Below are 17,414 nucleotides of genomic sequence, written 5' to 3'. Positions count from 1 at the left end.
GTGAGAGGCTGCCAGCTCTGCAGGCAAGGGGTGTGACATAACTGGGCTCCTGAGCCTCACAGGGGTGCCACAGAAAGAATGTAGTTTGGTCAAGGGAGTCGTGGACTCAGAAACATTGAAAACCTCTGCACTAGGGGCAGCAAAAGGAAACAAGGGAACAAGAGATCTTTGGTCATGTTTTTTATTATTATTAAATATTTTCTTGTTTTACAGAGGTATGTGTAATGTCTCTCGTATTTTTTTCCATGTAACATTTTTACAAATCAGTTTCATTTGTTGAGACATTAGGAAGAAAAGGGGTGGGGGGAGATGGGGGGGTTGGGTGGCAATGTTTCTATTTTGCTTAATGTATGTAGGGTTTGATGTCAGCGTTACTCGTGCCGGTTCTCTGCTGTTCACTTCTGTTCCTTTGGTGGTGAGAGAGGTTGGGGTTGGCCTAGGGCGTGGTTGTTTGTTTGTGATTGGCTGTGGTGATCTTTGTTTTTGTGTGTGAGTGGGGTGGGTGGGTGTTTTGGATCAGGTTAGCCATATTGATTTGTATGCTGTTGGTGGATTATTGTCATTGTCTTGTTGGGCTGTGTATGTGATAAAGGGAAGCCATACCGGGGTAAAGGCATCTTCTTCTGTTTGTCCCTGTGTCAGTTTCAGTTTACTGGTTAATTTTTCTAGTAGGGCTGTTTCCCATACTATTTGGTACCATTGGTCCATGCTTACTCCTGACAGGTGTCTCCAGTGTCTGGTTATGGTGTTTCTGGCTGCTGAAAGTAGGTGGGTTATGAGTGCTTTGTGGTGTAAATGGGCATTGTTGTCTTGGAAGATGTTTTCACCCCAGAATTGGCCCTACTAAACATCTTTGGTCATGTTGTTGTTTGGATTGTTTGCTCCTAAAAGCAAGCAAGCAAGCAAGCAAGCAAGCAAGCAAGCACTAGAGAATGAATGAAAGAGAGAAAGAAAAGCAGAGAGGTTACAAATCAGCATTAAGTAGGAGGAAAACAATCCAGTTCCTGAACAGTAAGCACTGCAGCCTAGCTAAATCGTACACTTAGAAACCTGGTGTTTTGGGGCATATTGCTGCAAACAGATGGGAAATATGCCTTGTGATTGCCAAGGTTTCCCGAGCCCCACACACTTTGCCATGGCAGTGTATCTGGAAGTTTACAAGTGGGAGGCAATTTGGGAACTTCTCTCAAGCGCTTGTGTCCCCTCCCTTTCCCCCTCTTCTGGAAGAGGAGCAAGAGATGCCTTTGGCTTTTCTTTGGCAACACCAGCAATGGCGAGAACCTCACATTCCTAGAGATCTTTCATCCAAATGGCTTCCTATATACAAAAGCAATTTGCAGGCATCATTGACTGATTGCACAAACCACGGCCCCCAATGCTCCTGATTGGCCTGTCGCAGCAGTGGGACCGTGGCTGCGTCTATTCTTGCTGCCAAGGCAGGTTTAAAAGCAGCAGGCTTGAGGCCCTTCTTGTCATTACAGCTACAGCCATATGCATGCCCACCATCTGGTTCTGAGGGCAACATATGTATCTGACAACAAATGCAGGACCTGACTGTACGACTCGCTGACAAAAGCTGTACTGCTCTGGAGATGTGAATCAGAGGTGAGTTTGTGCTCTTCTACTTGAGATTAAAAGAATGCTGTCCAAAAGGTATCCTTCTCATGGGACTGGATGAAAATAGAGCATAAAGGAATGATGCATACTGACTAACGTCATATAGGTTACAAACACACACACACACACACACACACACACACACACACAATTTATTTATTTGGTCTTTCATATTAAATTTTACAATGATATATCAAACATAAATCATAAAAACAAGATTCCAAGGAATCTCCTGGACTTCCATCCTCCCCTTTGTGGGTCCTATTATTGATCATTTCGTCCTACATTTTTTGTTGTTATTGTTTAATTTAGTCATTTAGTTGAGAGCCAGTGTGGTGTAGTGGTTAAAAGCGGTAGTCTTGTAATCTGGGGAACCGGGTTCGTGTCTCCGCTCCTCCACATGCAGCTGCTGGGTGACCTTGGGCCAGTCACACTTCTTTGAAGTCTCTCAGCTCCACTCACCTCACAGAGTGTTTGTTGTGGGGGAGGAAGGGAAAGGAGAATGTTAGCTGCTTTGAGACTCCTTAAAGGGAGTGAAAGGCGGGATATCAAATCCAAACTCTTCTTCTTCTTCTTCTCTTCTTTGTGTCCGACTCTTTGTGACCCCATGGACTCTTCTCTAGGTATGAACATTGTGGTCAGTGTCAGAATCATCCACCTCTGCTTGCGAGATGACTTCTAGCTTTCCCTCTGAATCAGGGACACAGCAATTAAGTGGGGAGCTGTGCTAGTTTTCTCGTGGAAAGAGAACAGAGCTTTTTGCAACCGGCTTTTTGCCGGCATTTATTACTGTTGTTGTTTAGTCGTGTCCGACTCTTCATGACCCCATGGACCGGAGCACGCCAGGCACTTCTGTCTTCCACTGCCTCCCACAGTTTGGTCAAACTCATGCTGGTAGCTTCAAGAACACTGTCCAACCATCTCGTCCTCTGTCGTCCCCTTCTCCTTGTGCCCTCCATCTTTCCCAACATCAGGGTCTTTTCCAGGGAGTCTTCTCTTCTCATGAGGTGGCCAAAGTATTGGAGCCTCAGCTTCACGATCTGTCCTTCCAGTGAGCACTCAGGGCTGATTTCCTTCAGAATGGATAGGTCTGATCTTCTTGCAGTCCATAGGACTCTCAAGAGTCTCCTCCAGCACCATAATTCAAAAGCATCAGTTCTTTGGCGATCAGCCTTCTTTATGGTCCAGCTCTCACTTCCATACATCACTACTGGGAAAACCATAGCTTTAACTATATGGGCCTTTGTTGGCAAGGTGAAGTCTCTGCTTTTTAAGATGCTGTCTAGGTTTGTCATTGCTTCTCTCCCAAGAAGCAGGCGCCTTTTAATTTTGTGGCTGCTGTTACCATCTGCAGTGATCATGGAGCCCAAGAAAGTAAAATCTCTCACTGCCTCCATTTCTTCCCTTTCTATTTGCCAGGAGGTGATGAGACCAGTGGCCATGATCTTAGATTTTTCTGATGTTGAGCTTCAGACCATATTCTGTGCTCTCCTCTTTCACCCTCATTAAAAGGTTCTTTAATTCCTCCTCACTTTCTGCCATCAATGTTGTCCCATCAGCATGTTGATATTTCTTCAGGCAATCTTAATTCTGGCTTGGGAGTCATCCAGTCCAGCCTTTCACATGATGAATTCTGCATATAAGTTAAATAAGCAGGGAGACAATATACAGCCTTGTTGTACTCCTTTCCCAATTTTGAACCAATCAGTTATTCCGTATCCAGTTCTAACTGTAGTTTCTTGTCCCACATAAAGATTTCTCAAGAGAGAGATGAGCTGATCAGGCACTCGCATTTATGATGATCCAAATCTTTTACATCTCCATTGTGTCTAGAATTCACCCTTAAACTACAAATGATATTCCAATCCTACTAATGATTTCAACTGTTTACAATGTTCTTTAGGATAAGTTATAATTCCCCCCATTCCTTATTAAAATTTTGGTCCTCCTGATAGCTGATTCTTCTGGTCATTTTAGCCATTTCAGCATAGTCCATCAACTTCATCTGCCATTCTTCTCTGGTAGGAACTTTTATCTTCTTTCCAGAGATGCACACACACATATCTTTTGTCCCTTGCTCCCACACTCTGCTGTTACACCTATGAAGTAGCATACAGCCTACACCTCTGATCCCAGATCTTTTCCTAATATGTGAACCCAGCCAGTCGAAGCTGTTCCCAGGGTGTGGCTGCTGTCGCATGCTGACAGCTTACCTTGGGGCCACAGGTGAGAGCTGAGTGCAGGGTGGGGAACAAAGGTGGACAAACTGCCCCAGAAAGAGCATGACGTGTCCCCCACCAAAGGTACACCCCCTCCCCCTAACACCCCATACACCCCTGCAATGCTTTTTTTCTAAAAAAAAATGTTTAGCGGTACTCTCCTTTTGACTCAAGAAAATCACCATTTCATAGTTCAAATTGGGAAAAATAAATACAGTAAATGGACAAAAGTACAAAGAACATGCATTACACTGGGAAAGGAAATGAAGCTGCCATCGGAGGTGGTAACAACAAAACTGACCTATCACCGTGCTAGATTCCAACTCCTACTTCACACATTAAACGCCCGCTTCCATCTGAGACTCAGGAAACACTGTGACAGGAAATGAGGCCGCCATCGGGGGTAGCAACAGAACTAATGATTCACTGTACTAGAGAAGAAACGAACATTTTTTTAAAAAAAATTAGGCTCTTCTCCCATTAGATTCACAAAATGTTTAGGGGTATGCATCCCCCTGCGTCCCCCTCCCTCACAAAAGCACTGCACCCTTGCATGTATACTGCTGGATCTAGGCTGGATCTACACCACTGACCTGTTTAACGTTATTAGAACAATATTAGATATATTGTTCTAGAATATCACAGGGCATACATGTAATTTAAATCATTTTTCTTACTTTGTTGTTGGTTTATTTCCGTCAAAATGTTGCTGGTTGCTCTGCCGAGCCGTCTGGTGTGACGTTTTAATAACACATTAAGAACGTTAAAAACAATGCGCCATTTATGCCTCCACGTTACCACAACCCTTCTTTGACCCTTTCTTAACGTTAAAAACCTGGCTATGTCTGCTTGTCGTCAGCAAGCTTTTCCCAGACCATCTGTGTACACACACACACACACACACACACACACACACACTGGTCTTGAATCCAGACTAATTCTATGAGAAGATAAGATTCAAATGTGGCTCCTATTTTAGTTCAGAAAAATAGTGTGTGTCACCTCAACAACCAGAAGCATGGGAGGCACTGTCCTCATAACGAATGGTGTGGATTTCATAAAGGGAGATTTGGATTTTTCAACATCAAGTACAAAACTGTATTTAAAAAAGCACACCTCTGGCTAATCGCCTAATGTTATACTTGCCCTGAGTGTTAAGGATTAGTACGTCAGGTCATGCCACATGTAAATTTACCACTTTTCATCAAATTCCGGCAAATAATTCTCTCGGTGTGCGTCATTTTAAGCTGTCACAGCCCTCTGCTTTTTCCATGGACCTGAATCAATACTGATCTCAGTTTGAAAGCACTTATGACAGGGCTCATATTTGTAGATCCACAAGCAGAATGGATACGTGCTAAAGCTAGTCACCTTGGCATTTTTGCAGCCTCATTGACGTATTAAATATAGGTATTCACCATGACTATTAACCTTACAATTATTAAGCAATAAACCCCCACATACATATTTATTAGATGAATCTTGTATAGCTGCATAGTGTCTTCCAAAACAGATGTGGATGTGGAAGAAGGTGCTATGAAGCCAGACTATAGAATTGGCAGAAAAAGGGGGAATCAAAAGTGGATATACCCTCTTGTTTCCCTTTGATGTCAGTGACTTGATATTGACCATGCGATAAGAAAAAGAAGTGAGTTTCCCTTACAATAGGAAGCATCATTCACTCTAATATCAGGTATCACCTGACAATCTCTTGAATGCAGTGCTAAAAATACTGCCTAGAAGGGTACATTTAGGAGAAAATTGCACTTGCCCCCCCAAATGTCACCTAAAGGGATTTATTTCCAGCTTCTTCTTCAGGTAAAAGATCTGAGGAGTTACAACTGAAGACTAACAAACTTTCCTGGGGAGGCTCCATACAACCTTAGGTTGTCATTTGATTTTGCCAATGATTAATAAACATATTATTATTATTATTATTAATTTCAAAAGGAGAGGGAGAAGGAAATGTCACACAGATATAAGGAAGAAATGAAGTTACTACAATGAGGTCACTGGAAGAATCAGTATTAATTCATTTTATTAATTAAATTATATTTGTTGAAATTATTTAATTATCAAACATGTTATCGTTTTTCATTAATTAAAGCATCCTTAGGGCACCTTTCAGGGCAAATACCCTCACAAGGTGGCTTCCGATACACAAAATGCAAACAGCCATAAAAATGGATAAAATAAGAAACGAGTAGCAGTCCAAAAACCTGGCAATTTTTTTTTACCAAACAGGTAAAAAAAAAAAAAAAAAAGCAGGAGTAGGTTAGATTTGAAAAAAAAACTGTTTTAAAAATACCCATTAGCCTGGATAGCTCAGTAGGTTAGAGCGTGGTGCTGATAATGCCAAGGTGTTTATATTATTATTATTATTATTATTATTAATATACCGCCCAATACCTGGGGGTCTCAGGGCGGCTCACAGAATAAAATGAAGATATAAAACCACAAAACACATAATAAAAATAAAAATGACAACCCAATAACCGCCCACCAAGAGCCATATTTTAAAAGGGATAGGACTCATTGTTAAAACCGTGTTTATGGAAGACAATCTTACTCGGCTATGAGTGATCGCCAAAGAAGAAGAAGATGTCAATCAGATCAACCAAAGGCCTGGTTAAAAAGAAACGTTTTTGCCTGGTGCCTAAAGGTGCATCATGAAGGCGCCAGATGAACTTCCCTGGGGAGACCATTCCACAGATGGGGAGCCACTGCAGAGAAGGCCCCGTTCTTGTGTTGCCGCCCTCCAATCCTCTCGAGGAGGAGGAATGCATAGGATGGCCTCAGAAGATGTTCTCAGGGTCCGGGTAGGTTCATATGGAAAGGGGTGGTCCTTGAGGTTGTGAGTTTGATCCTTGTATGGGACAGCTGCATATTTCTGCATTGAAGGGGGCTGGACTAGATGACCCGCAGGGTCCCTTCCAACTCTACAATTCTATGGTTGTGACTTCTATGAGCTGAAGGGGCCAAATGCACCTCAGTGGGTGAAGAGTTCCCTAGACTCAGCTGCCCTGGGCCTAATGCGAAATGAGTCTGAGGGCTTCCCTGAATTTCAACTGGACTGTACTTATATGCCACAATATATGCTGACATAATGTGCACTGTGGTAGCAAAGGATTCCTCCTAAACACTGAGCCTCCCCTGTATATCTCCGCCCTGCTCATTTCCTACCCTTCCATGCTGGTGGTTTCTTTCAGGGACTAAGGCTTCTGCCCACGATACCTTCCTCTGGTACAAGGCTGGAGTCATGCCAGTGCAAATCCTCTATGCTAGCACATTTCTGGACTCTTCTAGCATGGGGGGGGGGGATTTAGGAATGAAACCACCCCCTACCCTGAGGAATGCTGTTGTTGTTGTTTAGTGGTTTAGTTGTGTCCTACTCTTCATGACCCCATGGACCAGAGCATGCCAGGCTGTCTGCTGCAGTTTGGTCAAACTCATGCTGGTAGCTTCAAGAACACTGTCCAACCATCTCGTCCTCTGTCGTCCCCTTCTCCTTGTGCCTTCCATCTTTCCCAGCATCAGGGTCTTTTCCAGGGAGTCTTCTCTTCTCATGAGGTGGCCAAAGTCTTGGAGCCTCAGCTTCACAATCTGTCCTTCTAGAGAGCACTCAGGGCTGATTTCCTTAAGAATCGAGAGGTTTGATCTTCTTGCAGTCCATAGGACTCTCAAGAGTCTCCTCCAGCACCATAATTCAAAAGCATCAATTGTTTGGCGATCAGCCTTCTTTATGGTCCAGCTCTCACTTCCATACATCACTACTGGGAAAACCATAGCTTTAACTATACAGACCTTTGTCGGCAAGGTGATGTCTCTGCTTTTTAAGATGCTGTCTAGGTTTGTCTGAGGAATAGGGACAGGCTATTATTAACCAAGCTGAGCAACCAGCTGATAAAAACTCCCATGAAGTGCATGCGTTGGTAAATCAGATCTGCGTCTCGTTTGAAAGAGAGAGAAAAGCCCACGGGAAATGCAGATATGGCTTGGTGTACGCTCAGCATATGCTGATGTTGAACATGGCGCATTTAAGAAACGAACTGACAGACACGAGGCTCCATGTTCACTGATACCCCTGGTTAAAGGGGGCCGTTTCAGCAGTCTCACCAACCCCTGTCACTAATTGGGCCTTTTACGTGAGTTACCCTGTTGGTCCCCCCCCCCCCCAATAAATGAGATGTTTCCATAGTAACTGCCACATTACATGGGCCCGTACTTGTGATCTGTCGGAGACACAGATCAACAGCTCAGATAAATAAACTTCTCAACATGACATAAACACCAAGCTTCCTTAATATGCTATTGAGATGAAATAGCGACAGGCAGAATATGCTCCCCTCTTTCCATCTCTCGCCCTCCCCTCACTTTTGCATTCAGCTTGGCTTTTTTTAAAGAAACGGAGTCTTTGAATTCAGTCTAGCCGGCTAATGGAAGTGGGAAGAGCTGCAGCTTAAAACATAAAAGGAGCTTGTGTCATCATGGTTGCTCTGTCAGGGACGGCACCAGCTGCGAGCCTTGCCCCTGACAAAGTCTTGTCAGGTGGGCTTCTTCCTGCATTAGTGAGCTTTCTGACAGCAGGTGGCGGCGGTGAGCGGCAGTAGTGCTGCGAAATTGATTTGATTATTTAATTTCTATACGGCTTCATCTCTTAAACATAACTTGAAGTGGTGTACAAAGGATTGCAGTGACAGCAGACAGTACGATATGCAGTGTGAAGCCGAATACTGCCTGCCATTGGGATTGCCCACAATGCTCTCTGGGAGTACGGCAAGCAGTTTAAAATGGCAGGTTCCAGCTGCCCACCACTGGCCCTCAAGAGTGTGTGCGAACAGGAGGTCTTCGTATCTAGGGGTCTTAGTAGACCACAAGCCTAACATGAGTCAACAGTGTGATGGAGCAGAAAAGAAGAAGCTAATGCTATTCTAGATTGCATCAACAGAAGGAATGTAATAGTCCCATTCTATTCTGCCTTGGTCAGACCACACATGGAGTGTTAGGATAATTCCGTTCCACCTTAAAAGGGGACAGGCTGTTGTGAGTCACAGCCTACGCATTTCCTGTTCACAGGATGTTTCTGTTTGCATATTGCTTTCGTTTTCTCTCTGTGCCTGAGACATCGAAGCAGGCAGTCATGTTTTTTTCTTTGTTCTGACCAACGCTGAATAAACTTGTAAATATGCTCTCCTGAGTGCATCTTTCGTTGTGCGAACTTTGCTGATAGAGAGTGCACGAGCTCCGGAATGTGGAAAGCTATTTCCGAGGCTTCGTGTCACTAATTGACTGATACTGTATCTACGGGAGATCGATGGACGTCCGGAGACGGCGTGGGGCCATGATGGCTTTTGTCTCCCTGGCAGTATCCCAACATGGAGAACTGTGTCCGGTTCTGGGCACCATAATTAATGAAGGATACTGACAAGCTGGAAAGTGTGCAGAAGGGAGCAACCAGGGCTGGATTTAGATGAAGAGAGGCCCTAGGCTACTCCACTTGTGAGGCCCCTCCCCACCCCCCACCCTCACGACTAGAAGAAAGTGGCAGAGTGTTTTAAAAAAAATTGAGTGAAGCCAAAGATAATGACGGGTACTTAAAATTCTGCAATGGAATTAAACCTTGTAAAGTTGACCTGAATAGTGAAATAGCCCAGGTGGGGCTTGTTAGCTTGGGAAGTAGGTGTGTGATGCCTCAGCATCCAGGACAGGTGGCCATCCAACCACTGCTTAAAAACCTCCAATGAAGGAGACACCACAACCTTATGAGGGAGTCAGTTCCACTGTCAAGCAGCTCTTACTGTCAGAAAGTTCTTCCTGATGTTTATTTGGAATCTCCTTCCTTGTAACTTGAATCCATTGGTTTGGATCCTAGCCTCCAGAGCAGGAGAAAACAAGCTTGCTCCATCTTCCATGTGACTGCCTTTTAGGTATTTGAAGATGGCTATCATATCTCCTAATCGAAGAGCTGATGTTGGTTATGGTGCCCTTATTGAGTGTATGAGCAAAATTGGGCTCACTGATATGACCCCATGACTCAGGTATCACACACTGCAAACAGGTCAGAGGACAACGAGGCTCTGACACTATGCTTGTGAGAAAGGTCTTCCAGAACCGAATTCAGGACCATCCTGATTGAAGAACACAGTCTTGCCACTCTCATGTGATGCTTCACTTGGAGCCAGACAGAGATGATATCTTATTCATTTGGTAGAACCATAGGAACTCTCAGCTTTCAGGTGTTCTGGGTGCTTTGAACTCTTAACTGAGCACCACTAGGCTTCCCCTGAGAGCTTTGAGCTCATAGATCAGGGCACTAAAATTGCATTTATTGGAATAAGTCAGGAGATAAAGCGCATGTTCCAGCCCTAATTAAATATCTCCTGAATCTCACCATTTGCAGCAGGAAAGTTAATCACATAATAACTTCAGAATGAATTAACAAATACTTCTCTCTAGTATTTTTCAGACAATCCTCTCCACTCTCCCTGCTGGTTTTTGTAGGGGCACAGAAGAGAACTACTGCTGTCAAATTTGATTAATCTTCTTCCACTCAGTTTTGAGGGAAGATTTGTGGCAACGGAGTCCAAAGGAAAGTGGCTCGGAAGGTGTTAAGAAAGAAACCAGTGACCCTGAATTAGTTGGCCTCTAAATGCCGGTACAAAAGAAAGAAAGAAAAATACATTGAATATTCTAATTTGGCAGGAACATTAACCATCTACGTCTAACGTACTTGATAGAAGAACTGAAGGGGAAAAATGGTCAAATCTGGAGGACAGACCAAAGTCTAATTTCTGTCAAAAGAACATGCAAGGCATGTGATAAAATAGCACCCGAAACAGCAAAGTGCTGTTAAGATTTGGCAGCATTGTTCAATAGAATTGCCCTTCAGCTAGGCAGGGCTTCTTAAATTTCTGATGGATGAGGTTAGCATTAGGCAACTGTTAGATCCCTGAAGGCTGGAGTGAAAGGGGAAGGGTGTGTGTGTAATGGCCTCTTCCAAAGGAACTGCATCTGTGGAAAGCATTTTGGCCTTGTGACAGAAAATGATGGATATATGAATGTGAATGGCGTTAGGTTGTTTGTTTCTGTAGATAGCAGAAGATGCCCGTCAAAAGGAATTTGTTCATCGACTGTATTTGTTACGTTAAGTTGTGCCATAACCCAGGTTCTCTGGACAATGTACAATTAAGGACTTTAAAACTACCCAAAAGTATTTAAAAAACCATATAATGCAACACTAACATTCAGTAAAGCCAAATAACCCAAAACAGAGAATAAACATAGTGTTGGCTGCAAACATGTGACCTAGGAAGCAGTATTGATTGCATACGTTCTCTGCATTTCTGTATTTCTTTATTAGATTTATGCCCCATTTCTCAACTGTCAGGTCCTCAAAGCAGTTTGTTTGCTATTTAGATTTATTAGTCACCTTATAAAATAGGCGACACACAGATATTTCAAATATAAAACAAGGGTAAAACGCAAGAAAAATGTAATCAAATCAATACACATTTTTTAAAATCTGAAAGCCACCCGGTTGAAGCTAAAACCAGCCACTATCCATCAGAGTTTTGAGAGCAGAATCTCCTGTTCAGGGATTGTACACAGAGAGCTGTTGCTGCCTTACTGAGTGCACTTTTGATTCTTCAAAAGTAAAACTCTTACTCAGAGTAGCTCCAATGAAATGAATTATCATGATTAAGTTAATTTCATTCATTTCAGTGCATCTCCTCTGAGTAAAACTTAGCTGAATACCAGCCAGTCTTGCCACCAGTGTCTGCTCCTCTGAATGTTTCACTGTGGCAGGCATCCCCAAACTCGGCCCTCTAGATGTTTTGGGACTACAACTCCCATCATCCCTAGCTAACAGGACCAGTGGTCAGGAATGACGGAAATTGCAGTCCCAAAACATCATCTGGAGAGCTGAGTTTGAGGATGTCTGCACTGTGGTACTCAGTTCCATTAGTAAAAAATAAATAAAATAATGTTTTAAGTGCATTATAATACTGTGACGCTAGATGGCGCTGCGGATTTCTGTCTTTTGGCAATGTAATTTCCCATTATGAGGTTTACAATGCGTTTTCCTGAAACGTTTTTTTGATGTGTCTAGATCCAGCCTATGTCTCATGGGTGTTAGCACTCTGTATCAGCACACTTCCCTACTGAGAAAAACACTTCATGCCCAAGAGAGCACCAAATATCAGTTAATGAAACTCCTCCTGAGCTCACCCTATTCTCACAGATATTTATAAAAAGTTGGCCCAGTTATTTACTTCACAAAATTTATACACCGCTTGATTGTAAAAAAACAAAAAACAAAACAAAACCCTCAAAGCGGGTTTGCAGAAATTATTTCTAAGAAAAATTAACAACAGTAATTTGAAACTTTTGAAAAGTTAAAAAGTTTATCAATGTAAATGTTTTGAACATAACCACTGTTCTGTGGTAAGAAACAGATAATGGGTTGCCACAAGTATTCATGAAGCTATCAAGGCGTTTTCTACCAAGGGGCTGTATGTGCCTTGAATGTGAGATTTTAAATAACCGATGAAAATTGCCATTGAACTGAAAAGTATCTCTGATCCAACTGTATCTTGAAATTTGCTGACATTATTTCATCCACCTGTTCACATGAGAGCTTTTTTTTTTTCCAGGGGGGCGGGAGCACCATGAACATTTGCAGTAGTCCCATCTGCAATGTCTTCTACATGCTAGGAAGTGCTCTCCCCAGGGAAGAAGAAGAAGAAGAGTTTGGATTTGATATCCCGCTTTATCACTACCCAAAGGAGTCTCAAAGCGGCTAACAATCTCCTTTCCCTTCCTCCCCCACAACAAACTCTCTGTGAGGTAAGTGGGGCTGAGAGACTTCAGAGAAGTGTGACTGGCCCAAGGTCACCTAGAAGCTGCATGTGGAGGAGCAGGGAAGCGAACCCGGTTCACCAGATTACGAGTCTACCGCTCTTAACCACTACACCACACTGGCTCTCGCCTGGTGCCTTCATTACATATCTTTAGGTGCCTGGCAAAAACCTTCCTCTTCTCCTAGGCCTTTGGCTAATTAAACAATCTATGGCCTTTTAAAATGTGGTGGTTATTGTTTTTGTTGGTTATTATGGTATGTATGTTTGTGTTTTTATATTGTCCTTTTATTTTGTACTGTCCTGTGATCCTCAGATGAAGGGAAGTATAGAAATTTAATATTAAACAAACATCCCCCCCATGTTCTCCCCCCCCATGTTCTTATTCACATAACTCTGCTCAGAATGGAAACCATGTGCCATTAAGCCAAGTGTACATGTGATGCTCAACAATTATGTTGGATATTGCTGTTATGCAGGGTGGAGTGGGTGTTCTGACTTCTGATGACTTTGGACAACCACTTCCTGTTTTGTATTGTTTTATGGATATTTTATTGCATAATTTTGTACTTCACTTCTATTGTAAATCGCTTTGGGACTCTTTTCTCTTGTGTGAAGCAATAAATGCATCTACTAAACCAACGGATCAAACAGCATTGAGCTATTTGCTTTTGTAGAAGGCAGAAATTATTTTCTAAAATCCATCGAAAGGTTTCACACACTCCCGGTGAAAAGCCTTCTGTGGCTTTATCAGGACAGTTAGGTTTTTGCCTTCTCACAAGACATTGTCCAGAAAAGCAGAAGTGCCTATTTGTGATAAGGTCAGGTTAATTGTAGAATGGGTATCTGCATCTGCTGAGCATGAATTTCTGGAATGCTGTCTTCATCTTGGAACAGCAGGGTGATGGGTATTGCCGAGTGGAGAGGCATAACACTACTTCAAAGTCAAGTCCGCCAGCCATAATAAAAGCAAGCTGCAGAAATTCAAATAAAACAGATCTGGGGAGGAGAATGATTTTGATACTAAGATCTTGTGTGATGAATTACAGATCTGCTTTAAGCAGATCATTATGTTTTGAAATCACATGCATGGCATCCCCAGCCATAGCTGGTGCAAGGCCTACCTAATTATGGCTCCAGATGGATTGGAAAGCAAAGTTTTTCGTGCTCCTCAGGCCATGCCTGCTTCTCCCCTATAATAGCTTAGGGCATGTGCCAAGAGGTAGTCTGACAGTGCAGTTCTCACATTTTATTCAAAGCCCAGATCCTGCAATTTTTCACAACAACCTAGACACCGAGATGCTTTGCAGCTAAGCTCTTTGTAACACTTACCCCCATGCCAAGATAAGCTTCACTTGCTAAATTTAATTTCTGTATATCCAGGCAGCTGTTTAAAGGCAGAGCTGTTTAAATGGGGATGGGGGAAAGCAAAACTACAACTCTATATGGCAAACTGGATGAATTGTTCAAATAGTGCGCACGTATCCTGCTCACCTGAGCATGGACAGCCGCTGCGACTCCATTGTGAAGGTCCTAATGGCCGGTGGGAGAAATATCCCAACCGCAGAAGTTTGAATTTGCCCGGTTGCGGAATTGACCAATCACAGGCAGGCAGAAGACCGATGTCACAGGTGGGGTGAGGCTTGGGGTCCACTTCCTGGCCTTAAATTGAACCCATCTCTTAACCTGGCACTGCAGTCATGCCTGTTTCTGAGTGTCAACTGCAGATGGGCAACTTCAAGGCCTCTGATTAACTTTCTTACAGCTTCTTTCTTACCTTTGAACTGGACTTGGACTGAACAGCCCTTCAAATAGAGGACACCTTGAAAAAGAGGACTGTCCTCTTTAAAGGAGGACATGAGGTCACCCTCCTCTGTCCTGATTTCCTCCCCCATTTTTCTGGGCTATCACAAGTCTAGTTCTCCTCCTCTGCTTAAATAAGGATTGTTTTGAGCTTTGTTGAGAATGCTCCTTCCGGTTAATGTGAGGTATGGGAAAAGTAACCACAGCAAATGCTTTTGGGTTGTGCCTATTTAATTGTTGGGTCAGTGTTATACCATACAAGGGAATTATTGTCTCTGATCATAGCAATGGCACAAAGCACCCAGTGCTGATGAGGCTGAACGGGCCAGGCACAAATGGTGCTCTTCTTGTACAAGTCAAGCTGCAATATGGACAATAAAGCAGGATGATCCTGCCAGTGCTTTGCTACAGAACAGTGCTTGCTCTTGGCACAAAGTATAGACAGTTAATACTTAATCCTTGTGATCAGGCTTCCAGCACAGTAGCATTGCCATGTCTCATAATCCTGGCAGTGGAAGCTGTGCCACAAAGCCAGTTGCTTTCTGCTGCTGCTGTTTCTGTGACACATGGGTGTGTTTGTGTCTGTTTGTAGCACATATTTGCCAACTACAGCTGCACCCTGTTCCAAACCTGGTCAACATGAGCATGGGCAGGGATGAAGCAGGAAGGGCCATGAATGATGAGGGTTTGTCAGTTTTTTTAATGGGGATGTGGAACAGAGCCTAAAAGCACAACTTAGTAGGTTATGGGTGGAGTTATTAGAATCTGGTGGGTCACAGGAGAAGCCTAGAAGAATTTGGAGTCTATCCAATAAAACGTGGCTCTGATGACCGAACCAGTAAAATACTGGCTGGCTGGCAACTCTGGGCAGAAAGTCTGTTTTATCCCATTTTCACATGCAGGTGTACATTTTTATTTCATTTTTGCTTTCCAGAAGTAGAGGACAACCAGGTATGGAGATGGATAAGAGAGCTGACTTGGGAATGGAAAGGGACTTAACATTTTCACCTCTGGTTGTAAAAAGGATAAAAGATAAACTGATATAAGCCACTTTTGTCCAGCCCTGATTTCTTCTTTTATTGTGACAAAATGCCTAGAATACTGCTAGCATATTGTTTCTGCATAACTGCTACCCCTGGTTCCTGCAAAGTCCATGGGGCCAAGATCCAGAGAGCAATGTAAAATACAGACAGTTGCGTCCCCTTGTTCTGATAAGCCTGGTCTTGGAAAATGTAGTAGGCAAGCTAACTTTTGTGGATCCTTGTCCATCCATTCAGGTCCTCAGTGAGGAACTCCTCATTCATTCAGTCAGTCATTCATTCAATTTAGAGAATGTACCGTATTTTTTGCTCTATAAGACTCACTTTTTCCCTCCTAAAAAGTAAGGGGAAATGTGTGCGTGTCTTATGGAGCGAATGCAGGCTGTGCAGCTATTCCAGAAGCCAGAACAGCAAGAGGGATTGCTGCTTTCACCTCTTGCTGTTCTGGCTTCTGAGATTCAGAATATTTTTTTCTTGTTTTCCTCCTCCAAAAACTAGGTGCATCTTGTGGTCTGGTGAGTCTTATAGAGCGAAAAATATGGTATATACAACACTTACCCTTTCTGGCAAAAATGTTTACAGGAATTACAGGTGGTTTACAGAAATGATAAAACCAAAATAGCATGAACAACATAATATGAAGGAAGATAAGAACTCAATGCAATTTAAAAATGCATTGTATTTTAAACGCCATCCTTTAAAACAACAAGTCAACAACTGAACAGGATTATCTTCTCAAGCATCCAGTAGGCCTGGGGGTAAACAGCTGGGTTTTAAAGAAGAATTTTGAAGCACCCAATGGATGGAGCTTCCTGAATAAAATCTGGATAGTTGGCACGTGTAGAGGACCACCTCTGAGCACAGCCCCGGCATCTGTGTAACTGAGGCCCCTTAGAACAGCCAAGACTGGCGTACCTGGATGTCATATGATAGGCACACACCTTTGGCTCTTGAAGCAGCCTGAGATCCGGCAAGAAGAACAGCTGGAGCTGATTAGAGGAGGCAGAGGGATGCTGGAGGATGTGGTGGCAGCTTCAAAGGGGGATGAGGGTGGACTGGAAAGGGGGGGAGATGTGAGACAGAGGAGGCAGAGAGAAGTGAACCAGAGGCCGCTGGGGCACGGAAGGGGAAGAGGGTAACACTGAGGAAGATTGAGGTGAAGAAGAGAGACAGCGGGGGGCAGGGAATGAGGCCCCACCCTATGGAGGAGACATGGTGGCAAAGCTAGATACCTTCTCACTCAAGTCATTCCATTTATTTATATAGTGAGTTTAGTGTAATATCAGTGGTAGGAAGAGACCTCTCGGCCTTCTCAGAAACTTAACTGCTGCACATAGATAAGGTTTATATCTGTTGCTCTGGCCACTTTTGTCTCTGGCCTTGCCCACCCCCCAAATGGTACCATCGGACTGAAAAAGGTCCCCTGCCCGCTGTGATTCATGGCCCTTTTAAAATTAGGGGTGGAAGGGATTGAAGCTGGGTGAATTCAGCCTGCCACCATATTAGAATCTTCCATTATCAGTACACTACACTGGAAGCTGGTTTGGTTTTTTTAAGAGGTCAGGCACTGAAAACCCCTCCAGAGAGCTCCTGTTTGTTCCAAGAGGCACTGAGGGAGAAAGGAAAATATTTGGGAGCAGCAATTGCTTTTAAACACACACATACACCACCCTGCTCGTGGCCGAGATGTCTTGTGGCTGCGAAGCTGTTCTCAGGCACAAAAGGATTCTTTTGTCTAAAATGGTTATAAAAACAGCGAAAGGTCTGATTTTTGGAGCTTTTATGCTCCCCCCATTCTTGTTTCCTAGAAAAGGTTTGTGCAGAACCAAAAAAGGGAATTAGTTCAGCATTTGGGTAACACAACACACACCAGCTAG

The 17,414-nt window shown here is 43.4% G+C and overlaps 1 long non-coding RNA gene across 1 annotated transcript in view; it reads left to right on the top strand.

Moving 5' to 3' along the window:
* Positions 1-1,499: 1,499 nt before the first annotated feature.
* The window catches only part of LOC308478286, a 32,883-nt gene continuing 16,968 nt past the window's right edge, over positions 1,500-17,414 (top strand). Inside the window, exon 1 of the long non-coding RNA XR_013987021.1 lies at positions 1,500-1,605. This is a non-coding gene — a long non-coding RNA (uncharacterized lncRNA). The remainder of the gene's footprint in view (positions 1,606-17,414) is intronic.

This window comes from Podarcis pityusensis (assembly GCF_964106645.2).
Source record: "Podarcis pityusensis genome assembly, chromosome: 5".
In the NCBI taxonomy this organism is placed as follows: Eukaryota; Metazoa; Chordata; class Lepidosauria; order Squamata; family Lacertidae; genus Podarcis; species Podarcis pityusensis.
The sequence above is the reverse complement of the archived record's forward strand: the minus strand, read 5'-3'. Positions and strand labels throughout refer to the sequence as shown.